Raw genomic sequence first — 12,935 nt, forward strand, 5'->3', positions numbered from 1 at the left:
CAGAGATGCTCTGACCCAGTCGCCTGGCCATTACAATTTGGCCCTTGTCAAAGTCGCTCGGGTCTTTACTCCTGCCCGTTTCTCCTGCATCCAACACGTTGACTACGAGAACTGATTGTTCGCTTACCATTTAATCTACCCAGACCTTGACATGTGCCCTTGTTTGGAGATGATCAACGTTATTCGGTTCACCTGTGAGTGGTCATAATGTTTTGGCTGATCAGTGAAGACTATGTCATATAATGTATAAATAAATTGCATTTTTTTTGCTTTCATTTGCAAAAGGAGTGATGGATACTACAGACTTGCTACAAACTCTTTACAGATGTCACAAAAAGTATCTAAGGAGCCTCAGAATTGCCATTGTGATCCTCCACTTGTTCATCTGCAGGGTTCCGCACTCCCTCAGTCACATGCAGGCTTCATCTTCTCTGCACGTCATTGCACTTTTACGAACGGTGAAATGGAAAGAGTCACTTTGCAGTTGAAAGTCCTCGCTGACGTTTGGCAAACACTGATGTGTTCAGTGGCACATGGGATAAACACTGTTATGTCTCCAAATTGATTCGCTTGATGCCTTTGGGTGCTTTCCCTTTCCTCTGAAAAATTTTAAATGATTTTTGTATTGCTACTAGCCCTATCTGATACTCAGATTGAACTCTAATTTAATGGAATTAAAAGAGCGTGGCTTTCTGAGTGATGTAAAACTCTCTTTACTGTCTGGATACACGGGTGACCAACTTCCAGTGCATTGCGCAATCGTAGGGTCTTCTGCCCCAACTACTCTGTTTATTTATAAAACATATGTGCTCGAATCCCTTTTTCTGGACTCTGGCTCACCTGCACTGTATATATGGTTGGGAAAGGAGAGGAAGTGAAGTACTGCTGCATGGATGGATTTTGAACTTGCTTCTTGCCTTTCAAAAGGCTGATTGTTAGGTGTTTGGACCTCCCAGTGCAAACATTAACTGGTTGAAAAGCACTCCGGAATGTAAGGAAGGAGACAATATTGGGAAAAGAGCCAAGGAGTCAGGAAAAAAAAAGAAAAAGAAAAAAAAAAACTGGCGCCTGGAACCCAGGGATTTGCCTCCCAGTAATAATAGGAGCTGAACAGAGCCCAGCACTTCTGCAGGGCTGGAAATGGCATACTATGATCCATGCCTCAGCCACAGGGATTTAAATGCAGGAGAGAGCTGGCAAGTCAAAATCTCCTCCACTTTTCACAGTGTGTGTTGAAATGAGCAAAGGAAGTGAGGGGGTGAGACTGAAGTCTATTAATTCTGGGCCAGCTAAGTCAAGAGTGGAGCCTTTTAACTGCTTTTTTTATATATATATCACTTTCTCATCATGTCCTGCCACCCAGAAAGCACAGAGAGAAAGCAAAAAACTTGAAACTGCTGTCATTCAAGGGAAAGGGCACCCCAACATCGCTTTATTGACAGGACGGCGCGGGGAATGACAGCGTTGGAAAATGTAGAGTTGAGCCAAATTCCCCCGAGCCCCCGGCTATATAATGTTGGTATTAATTCTGTTTGGAATTGTTAAAATAAGAAAGGTTATGGGCTGAGGTAGGAAACCCGGCTTCTTTGCTAATGAACACGTACCTTGCTTCTCTCCCAGTGTCCTTGGACTGTCATCCCCAACCTTTTGAAGCTGTATCTGATTATCCAGGCAGCAATTAATCATAATTAAGTAGGCCTGAGACTTGGAGAGGTAGAGAGAAGGTGGCTGCAGCTCTGGCTTTGGTCCTGAGCAGCCTTCCCGTCTCTTCAGGCTATTGGATGCTTCGATAGAGTCCATTAAAATGGTGGTGCCAGGGGGGGTTGGGGGCTACAGGGGACTGTATGAGGGCTGAAGGTTGGATGGTGGTGGTGTGTGTGTTGGGGGGAGGGGGGGGGGGGGCAGGTGCGGTGTGCTCCAGAGCAAACTCTCATCCCCCCTCCCCCCCGTCAGTTCCCGCCGGATTTCTTCGGTAATGTTGGCTCTGTGCAGTTCCAGAACGCTTGAAATCTCTTTGTCTTCCTGGAGGAAACTTGGTAACAAATGACTTTCCCGCTGCCAGGTGATACGGATCTGTTTCCACCACACCAGGTTTTTTAAAATTTAGTCCGAAGAACGGGACCATTATCAATAAACCCGCTCTTTGTGAATGGAGCCCATTTATGTAATGGCCTGCCCTCTCCGCCCACCTAATACCGTGACCCAAAATTATTCTCCAGTTTATTACGCAACTGTGCGCTGTGGTTTTCTGAACACGTAATTTGACTCACACACACAGCGTTGGCCAGCCATGGTAAACCTATAAAGTGACTGGTTGTTAAATTCCATCCCAAAGTAAGATCCATGGCAAGGCCCGCAGGCATTATTTTTTCACAATATACAGTGCTTGGAACAGCTACACTTATCGAGCTCTGTTGTTTTTACAATTTGTAATTTTAATAACCACCTCTAGTGGTAACTGTACTCTCTTCAGAGGGTGGTATGTGGAGAACATGCATACATCTGATCATTTTGTATTATAATAACATTGTGTGTACATTATATATAAAATATACATATATATGTAGACATATATACATAAATATGTAGTATATACTCACATGCACATGCACACACTCATTGCTCAGTACACAGCATAGGTCTGCCAATGATTATAACATCAGTGCTAATGTTCAATCAGTTATTTTTATCACTGTTCATCTGGGTAACTGTTCTTTGGGCAACAATTTCAATCCAAATTTGTCAATACGTTTCATAGTTAATCTCTTCACAGAGACACACAGGAGCAAACATATAACCACCCCTCCACCTACTGGTGGCATGAACAATTATTGTGCATGAATTGAAAAACTGCTAGTATTAGCAATTATAGCGTATGGATTGGAAAATATCTCTTTGTCAACATTGTAAATATTTTACACTGTGAATTGCTTTGTTTGCATTCCATGTCTGATTACATTTCTGTGGGATACAAGCCCAACTGAAGACCAAAAAAAAACCCAAAAAATTATTTAAATACACAAATGAAACAGCCGGAGGCATGTTTTTTAAAAAACCGAAATGTGAATTCAAGGCTACATATATATTTTTAACGTACCGTTAAAGATCAACATCTTGCAGCGCTGGTGTCAAAACCTTAGCCATGAAATATTGCAAAACGTGATATGTTGCTGTGGGAGACTGGGGTTAAGTTCCTCATAGGCAAGTCCTCATCCTCCTTGCACTGGAGCCCTCATGTGATTTCCAGATGATGTTGCGTAATTCGTTGGTCAAAGGTTTTAGAAAGGGAGGCCCGGCCCGGTTTGCAGCCCTTTGCTAATATATTTTTCTTTCCTCCGCCAGCAGTTTATTATTAGGATGTGCTTTCATTGCATCAGTAGAATGGAGAGTGATGTTTTCTGTCCGCAAACTCGCAAAGCAGAGATTAATGGCGGGGTCAGCAATATCTCCAGTCCCATCGGGTTTGCCTTGAAACCCTGCCAACCGTTGACAGAGGTCAGCCGGGCTGCACTTTCTTTCCACAGCGCTCGCAGCAATGAAATTGTCACGCCTTTCGATTGCACTATTTATACAACAATTCCATTCATTTTCCTCTTCGTTTATTCACCGCAATGTTCTCTTTGCCTTTTTTTCTTTTTCTTTTTTTCTTGGCCATCAGAGAGCCGTTGGGTGTAACTAGGCTTTGTGTTTATTTTCTATCAACAATAAGAACTCGCTCTACCAAATTAGATTGTGATATAAAACGTGACTATGGCTGACAGGCAGAAAAAAATGTCTCAGAGAAATCTCTTCTAACCTGTTGAAGTGACTGTGGAAGTGACTTTTATTTGCAGTGTGTAAAGAATGCATTGTTTTAGGCTGGCGCCAGGAGTGGAGATGTCTTCGTCAACACAGGACAGAGAAACAACAAGAAAGACATTCAAGAGCGTCCTCATGTTTGTGATGGATGTTTCATTACATTCTTCTACATATGTTCTTTGCATACATGTTATTACACGCAAAACATTCACATAATACATGTAATTCCTAACACATTTACTATTTAAGAGAACTGAGCAGGTTTTTGGGAGAAATTAGCTTTATTTATTAGCTTATCTTATTTTTGAGAGGATTATTATTCACATGTGGTACAGTACATCTCCCAGCCTCTTAGACAGTGTGATCTGCTGATGGAACACCAAACCGCGTGCTGCCTTTCCACCGACCCCCCCCCCCCCCCCCCCCCCCCCCCCAAAACACCCACCCCCAATAATTTCCGTTCTTCAGTCAGGCTCCCGACGTGGGCTGCCTACAGGGCTAGTTAGACCCTGCGCTTGGGTTTCATTGTCCTCTGTCTAACCTGACCGGAGGATGACTTTGTTCTTACAACAAGGACACCAAATTAACACTGAACCATTTCGCAGCCAGAGCTTCTCATTTTAATGAGGGATGACCTGGAGAAATAGACCATAATTATCCTGATTATTACAATCTTTTGCAGAGAATATAAAAGCCTCATTATTGTTCTTTTTGAATTGTTCATTATGATTATTTTCAGGCCTGCAGCCCTTTTTTAGGCGAAAAAAGGGCCTCTTATTCACTATTATCCAATAGTACTTTGAGCTGAGGTCTACTCCTGCAACTGGTTTTTATGCGCTCCCTGTTTTCCTTTGAATTACCCCGGGTCCCATTCTGAATTCGGAGGCCAGTGCACTTTTAGCAGGTCCTGTTGGGATCAAAGTATTGCTAAATTACCCAAATATGTTTGCACTGCTAAAGAAAAGGGCCAATACGCTGAGCTGTTTATCGCCACAACGATGAGCCCATTCCCAGATTTGCTGGGTCTGTTGGAGGTTATCGCCCCCCGTGGCTGACGAAACGGATCATTCAGGGCCTAATTCTACACATCAGGTTGTTAACACTAATGAAATGTGTGACTTTGAAGAGCTTACAAACAACACCGCCGATCTCCAATTGCATCTTCAGAGGAAAGCTTCCGCGGGGACGTTTTGCGCCGGTCGCTCGTTCAACACGGCTTTCCGGTGCGCTGGGCCATATCGGTGGAACAACGCACCTACCCTGCTGTGGTGTTAATGTCAGCATTTGGCAATAATTACCTTTATGTTTTAAAAAAAGCAATCTCTACTTTTTTTTAACAGTACCCCACATCCCACAGTGGAAATTGCGCTTAGGCAGAACAGTGCCAGGAGGAATGATGTTTGTCAGTTTCTCACAGCTGCCAAAAACAGAAGCCAGTTGAGTGGCAGAATGGAGACAGGCATATTTTATCCATCGTTGAAGGCTTGTTTAATTTGGGCTACCACGCCACATTTGATATTTGTAATTAAGTCTGTCAATCCATTTTGACCTGCTCTGACTCTGAGTTAATGTTTTTTTTTTTTTTTTTCAAGCTGTCACTCTGTGTGGAGATTTTTGTGATGTGATGAACGTTCTGGTAGTTGACTGCTCTGTTCCCAGCCCGGGATCACTATGGTGCGCTCTGTCCTGTCCAGGGGTCCTGTCTGTTTCTTGATGTTGAATAATGCCTTCCCATACGCAGATAAACACAGGTTTACCTAACGGCCCTTTTCACAGGTACGGGTCATTGGTACACATTACCTGGGCTGCACTGAGGATGTGACCCTCATCTTTCAGTTATGTCAACCCGTCACAGATATCTTTTGCCTTGGCCTTTGCCACTTGGTCAACACAGAGCTTGATTGAGTTGGGAACATGACTCATTTTAGGACATAGGGTATCACTGACCCACTGACTGCCAAATTATTAAGTCCTTTAAGATATATTTGCACTGCAAGAAAGAGTTGTTCAGTGCTTTTGTAGCGACTGTTCGATGCCAGTGTGCATATGTGAAGGCCTTTCATGTGGTGGATAGAGGTCAACATTAAAACTCATCTCACAATCAACAAACAATACAGCCATCTTCCTCTCAAAGTCAAGATGTGTCGCCTCTGTGACATCCATATCTGGTAGGTCATGTGATCTGCCCAACTCTGTACATAGAAAGGGATGTGATGTTTTACAATAATGAGATCCCTCTTACAAGTCACCCATATTTGCATCAGCTTCTATTCATACAAAGTGCTGTGCATTTGTCATTATGTTTGTGCAAATTTTGCCAAATGTTTGAGGTTTTCGAGCTAAAAATGTTCGAGCTAATTGCCCATTTGGAAATGGAAAAAGGCGAGGGATGAAAAAGTAGCAACTACTTAAAGTCCCCCATCAAAGAAAAGGACAAGGCACATTGGGGGAGCTCCACCGAACAAAGACTGTAGTTTCATCTTCAGCCAAACAATGCATTGTCACACCACTGTGAGATGACCTTAAGATCAGTCCGGTCATCGGAATAATTCCATTGTGTTTGCCTTTTAAGAGACCCACACTCTCCCTTCTCAAATTTGAAATGCATGACAAAAAACTAGCGTCGGCAACCTTTAGCACCTTATGCATGTCCAGTGCTGCATTGTCCACCCTGGTTCACCACAAGACCCTTTCTCATTATTTCGAAGGTACAGTACATTTGGGCAAAATCTCTACCCGAACAGGGGGGCTGGCAGCTGAACTGCATGCTATGCCGCCCTTGAAATCCACAGAAGCTGTTTGCCCAGGTGCCAAAATAATCAAGTTCTGCCTGCATGGCAGGTTATGAAAGAATATTAACTGTGGGAATAACCTACTGTGACATGTGTCGCCTGCATACATGATCAAATGAGTGCTCTTTCAAAAGAAGTTTTCCAGGTAGATATATTGGCTGGGGACCCAGTTCCGCAATGATACCAACTCAATCATTATTACTTTGATGTGAGAGGGGTCAGCACCATAATGGGTTTGAACATAAACACAATGATTTTTTTTTTTTCTTCTTCTTCTTCTCCTCTCTTCTCCTTTTTTCCCTGTCTCTCTTTTTTAATGTGTTTAGCATTCACAGACTATAATGGCTTTAACAGTTACCAAGAGCTGAGGCCCTTTTTGTTTATTCGCTCTTCCAATTCAGAACAGACCAGCAGTGAATTATTCAACTCACCAACTCCAATGCACCACTGCCATGACCCTTGGGTATTGGGGAGCACTTAGCATAATATTCTGCGAATGTTTGTTTGTACTTTTGGGCTATTTGTAGAGCTGTTTTTTTTTTTCAGTGATTCTCACTGGTTGCCTGTATCACTGCCTCCTGCTATTTTGAACTGTAGTGGAAAGATTCAGTTTATTTTCTACACTGTGTGATCTTTAAAAAACAAGAACAAATTTCTCTCTGTACCAATATATGATGTAAGGAAGTGAATTGATTATTCATTTGAAACAGAGTTTTCTGAGAGCTGTTGTGTAATTAATCAGAAAAGTTTCATTGCTTCAAAAACCACCACAGATTTAAAAAAAAAAAAAAGAATCACTGCTATGCTGTGGATATTCTGACTTTAAATAGCATGTCAAATTGAAAACAGGATTTAGCTGAACTGCGGTTTCCTTCGTTCCGGCCAGCCTTCCAGGTGTTTGTCTTTGTAGGTTTAATCGGACTCACAGCCCCTAACGTCAGCAAAAGCTATAAACCAAAAAACGACATAATGAAGCCCCAGACTAATAAGGTGCCCACGTTTTTATTTCTTGCCTATTAAAGGCCTCAAGCAGTTCACTGAAAAAAATAGAGCCCAAATGGGTTTTACAGTTCTCACATACCTGTTGTTTTGGCTTTGGGTAGTGGAGTCAGCGTCCAGGCCAACGGTTTGTGACAAGGTTAACACCCACAGCCATTTCCTGCCCTGACTCCTGCGAGCAGCGGAGGGCTGCTGTATGTTTTCCGACACCCACTCCCTTGTCCTTACAATCAGACTACAGAGTAGGCCATGAATCATCATAATTGTTGAAACATGGCTGAACCATTGTGTAGTCATAACCCTTTCCTCCTCGCTGATGGGAATAAAATGCGATAAATAGTATTGTGTCATACCTGTAGGTACTGCCATGGTGCTGCTGGGCTGTGTGGGTTTGTATGGGTTGTATGCCGTGTACAGACATGTTGACTTGAATGGCAGCTTGAAATATATGGTTCATATTCATTGCATGTATGGAGATAGTTTTTCAGTCTACCCTTTTAACAATATTAATTAAGCCCAATTATTGTTATTATTATTTTTTTCCTCCACTTTTGTAGAATAATGGCTGTAACTATAAACATGACTCATTATAGAATCAAACAAAAATTTGCATTGAGCACAATGTCTATTAGGTAATCAATTCGCAGTGTTTATGTGTAAATATCTACAACATGTGTAAAATCCTATCAATTGGACCAATTCATATCAAAGTTAACTTGACGTGATGTGTACAATATGTCACACCTCAAGCCATTGATTTTTATACATTTTGGTGATTATTAACTATGTTGCTGTAATATATCACGCTTAAGCAATATCGCTTCCTCAACCACTGGCCTGCAGTTTGGTAAACAAAATATTTGTGAATGCTTTTGTAGAAGCTTATGTTTCTCATTCAAAACTTCCTGTGAAAAACAATATGGCCACCACAGGCCAATCGAATTGCTCTTATGTATTAATTAATAACTGGAGTTGTTCAGCTTTAATCAATCTTTATAATAATGAACAGATTGATAAAAAGTACTCAGACCAAATTTGACATGACCATTACAAGCCTTTGAATGTAAATCATGTTGGTCATTATTGTTTATGTTAAATGTAGCACTCATCTTCCTGACAAATGTATTGATATGTAACATTCAGTAGTTGCTCTGTGGAGGTTCCTCTTGAACTGAAATTACTCATCACCCTTATGACACTAGTTATACCGGTGGCCAATTTGTGCTTGGCTCCCAGTGATTGCTGCTTACAACTATATTTATTATTATTATTCGTAGTAGTAGCGGTGGTCGTAGCATAATGGTAGTTGTCATATCTGACTGTGCTACTGTGCTTTCTTCAGAGGCCATGTTTATTCAGTAATTTACAAATGGAAAAAGGAATGTTTCTGCACTATTTCCCATTCCAAAGCGGAAGACTGATTTTTGAATGATTTATGAACATGCTAATGTGTCCCTCTCAGGAGAGGCGTTTTTAACCGGTGTGGTGGGGCTGCGGGCGGGCGGGCTTGGGTTGTGGTCGGAAACGTTAACTCTCTTAAAGCTTTGTGGGGGGGTGTGTGTGGGAGGGGGGGTCACAGCCCCAATGGAAATCCCCACTCTGCCACACCTCTGCAAGCCTGTCTGACCACATTGGCCGAGATGTGACATTGCATATACAGGCCTCGGGCCCACAGCCATGAAAGTTCTGCTTCAACTTTACAACTGGATTCGTCTCCTTTGACTACTTTTTGTCTTCCATGGCCTTGTTAAGAGGATAGATTTTTTGAAACCAAAAACACAGCTCCCTGCGCAAGTTATTATAAGACCACTTTTCCGTCACCTACATCACAAAAAAACTGCAAATCCGTGTTTGTGGTATTCTCAAGTCACACATCCTTCTCTTTTCACTGTCCCACTTGTCACATTAACTTTAGATTTGATATTTTCCCCATGCTCTCTGCCTCTCTTATTTCCTATCAATCTTTCCCTCTCACGCTCTCTTTTTTTCTAAAATACAATGTTGATAAATATTTTAAACTCATCCCACCAGGTCGTACTGTCACATTATAATAGCAAAAGATGTATCTCCAAGATATGAAACAAAGAAAAGTACTGTTCGTTAGTCTAAATGGATCTGAATTTTAAAGCATCCAGTTTGACAGTTAAGTACACCACATGCTGATATAACTTCCATGACCTTTTCTTTAATAAAAAAAAAATATGAAGGGTTGGATGGATTGCAAATTATATGAATTCATAAGTTGAAACAAGAGAAAAAAAAGCATCCTCTATGCATTTGTTTCTGTGTCTGGCTTTGTTTCACCTACATGTACTGAATATCAAATCCAATCTACATTTTGGAATGTCTGATCACACTACATATCCCCACAAGTGAACTGCATACGAATAGTTGGTCACATTGTGAAGCTGCTGCTTTATACCTTATTGGCCCTCAGAAAAAAAAAGCTCCAGCATTAGTTCCGTGTAAATGATAAAAAAAAAATCCTGAATACTCTTGGTGGCATTTGAATAAATACCATGACTAAAGCGATGACCCTTAATGTCACCTCTGCCCTCTTCATGGAACCTCCCCCCACACCCCCACCTCCACCCCGCTCTCTGCAGGCTTTTGAAATCCAGACTCAAAGTGAACTTTTCTGAATGGCTGAAAACCCACAGGGCCCACGCTTTTTCCCCGAGCGGGAGTCGAGCGGGAGGCCTGAGAGATGAATCACCCCCCCCCCCCCCCATCCAAACACCACCACCTCTGTTCCTGGTAGGTGTTCAGCGAAGATGAATTTTTCATTTTCGTACAAAAAACAAATAACTAAACATAATTTCCCCCTCCTTTGTTGTGTGGACGGCAGACGGGCAGACAGGCTGACGCACGCTTGTCTCTTCTCAAAGAAGGGACAGCGCGGGATTCAAAGGGATGTCACTGTGTCACTTACACCGGCTGGCAGGGATGGGAAGCCTGTTAATACTAATCATACCACAGTGAAGTGCGTCGGTGCTCGGTGTGAAAAAAAGAGCCATGGAAGGCCCAATGCAGCTGTAGGAGTGAGCGTGTCCGTACCGTATATGTTTAAACCATATGTGATCAATGTCGACAGTTACCTTTTTCCATGTATCTTATTCCTGCCATAATGTTACCAGTGAGGGATTCAAATAGACTGGGCAGTTGTACAAGCATTTTAGTATATTCCCTTACTGTGATGAGTAAACCTGAACAAGTGGTATTAGTAATAAAATATTAGTAATTAGTAATAGAAGTATTATTTTCAAAGAGGTAAATTAAAATCTCTTAATCTGCTGATAGGAAGCCTTCAGAACATCCAAGTATTTAGTCACACAGGCTTTTTCAAACAGATATCAACAAGAACATCCGACTTCTGTACAATAAGATTTTCTCATATTCTTACCAAAAGAATAGCAGTGTCACTGCTGTGAGTTGAATGAGACCTCTGTTCTTCTGTTTATTCTGAGTAATGTGATGTATCATTTATGGCCCAGCATTTTGTTTCGGTTCAGTTTTCATTTTGCACCCCTTTTGTACTTTGTCGCGGTTTGTGTCCGACGCTGTTATCCTAAACTCCCAAGAAACTTGGTGTTAATTTTTCATGTTTTTTTGAGTGAAAAACAGTTGCAATTTTAATGCATGTCGAATTTCTGCTTATAGTAAATAAATAATGAGTATACAACTGCAGCCAATATACTCTATGGTTGATGCATCCTGATGTTACAGGCTATATATATATATATATATATATATATATATATATATATGTATATATATAAAACTGTTTAGTCTCACTACAGTAATGGATGCATGCACTGTATAACTTTGCAACAATAATGATAATGGCTTAATTGTCACCAGATATACCAACACAGTATATCTGGTGATACACTCATATTTATTCAAGTTTTTTTTTTTTTTTTAAATAACATTATCATGCCAGAAGGCCTCATAAAAGCAGGTAATATGCAGAAAACGAGCTCAATTTCCCTTTGGAAATTCCCATCAGCAATACCCCCAGTGACTTCTGTCTACAAAAAAGGCCTTGGAAGACAATCTGTTGACTTTCTGATCTGACACCAAAATGAAATCAGAAGAATGCAAGCTGGCAAAAGTCAGACAATTGGTGCAGACCAATCAAAGCACTTCACCCACTATAATTCCAGGGGTTTCAAGTTCCTGTTTGAGTGAAGATGCATGACTCCACCCATCGTCATTCTGTCTGTGATGTAGGATGAGATATTTACATTACATTATTGTTATTTAGCAGACCCACTTATCCAGACCCACTGACATAGGTTACAGTTTTATCCATTTATACAGCTGGATATTTACCGAGGCAATTGTGGGTTAAGTCCCTTGCCCAGCAGTGCCCTATCAGGGAATGGAACCAGCAACCCTTTGGTTACGAGCACTTTGACTTTCTCCATATTGCATGTTCAGTTGTTCAGTCTGCAAAACTGCATTGTGTTGTACGTAGGTTGCATATTTAACTGCTGATGCACTTGCATTATTTCCCAGGAAGTGTCTTGGATGTGTGCAAGTTGAAATAGTTAGGTTAAAATGTTGAAAAAAGCTTGTAATTATATGATACGTATTATGCCAATTGGTGTCTTTTCTGATAATGATGTAGTTCACTTGTATAAAATTATAAATGTCATACATTCTCTCCAGGTAAAATGTAAATTGAAGAGAAATACTGAATTCCAATGCATATCATGTGAAGAGCTTTGTGACAGCAACGTATTGTAAGTGTTCAACCGAGCAGAGATTAAAAATGAAAATCGATGTCAAGATCAAACGTTTCAAGGGGCGAACTTCAATTGTGGGTTACCTACAGCTTTTCTTTTTCTCTTTTTTTTTTTTTTTTTAGTCGTGGCATGAAGTTTGACCTTGCCATGTTAGGAGTTAGTAATACTGGATGGAGCTGTGGGGAAGAGCACAAATTAGTCCCTTTACAGCAAGCATCGCACTAGGGGAGGTCTAACTCCGTGAACTTAATGATTCAAGGTAATACCAAAGGCCTGGCGTGAAACATCCCAACCAACTGTAACTGTATTCATATCGGAGGCAGTTATTAGACATAATCCAAAGGTAAAGTGATGAAGAAATTTGAAATATACTCTCCTGAAAATAAATTGGAAAGACGTGTTTTAAATTTGAGACTCTGCTTTCACAGACAGTTGCAAGGTTTAGTCTGCTATCTCAACTGAGTTTAGTGTATGTAGTAGACATTATATCCAATGGACTCATTTAAATGGGATTTATTCTGTATTCAAAATGCCAAAACAGATATTTTGGCAATATTGACTCGAATGTGCAGTATCGCCTGTTTCCTTATCAAAT

Source organism: Megalops cyprinoides, chromosome 1 (assembly GCF_013368585.1).
Source record: "Megalops cyprinoides isolate fMegCyp1 chromosome 1, fMegCyp1.pri, whole genome shotgun sequence".
Taxonomy (NCBI): Eukaryota; Metazoa; Chordata; class Actinopteri; order Elopiformes; family Megalopidae; genus Megalops; species Megalops cyprinoides.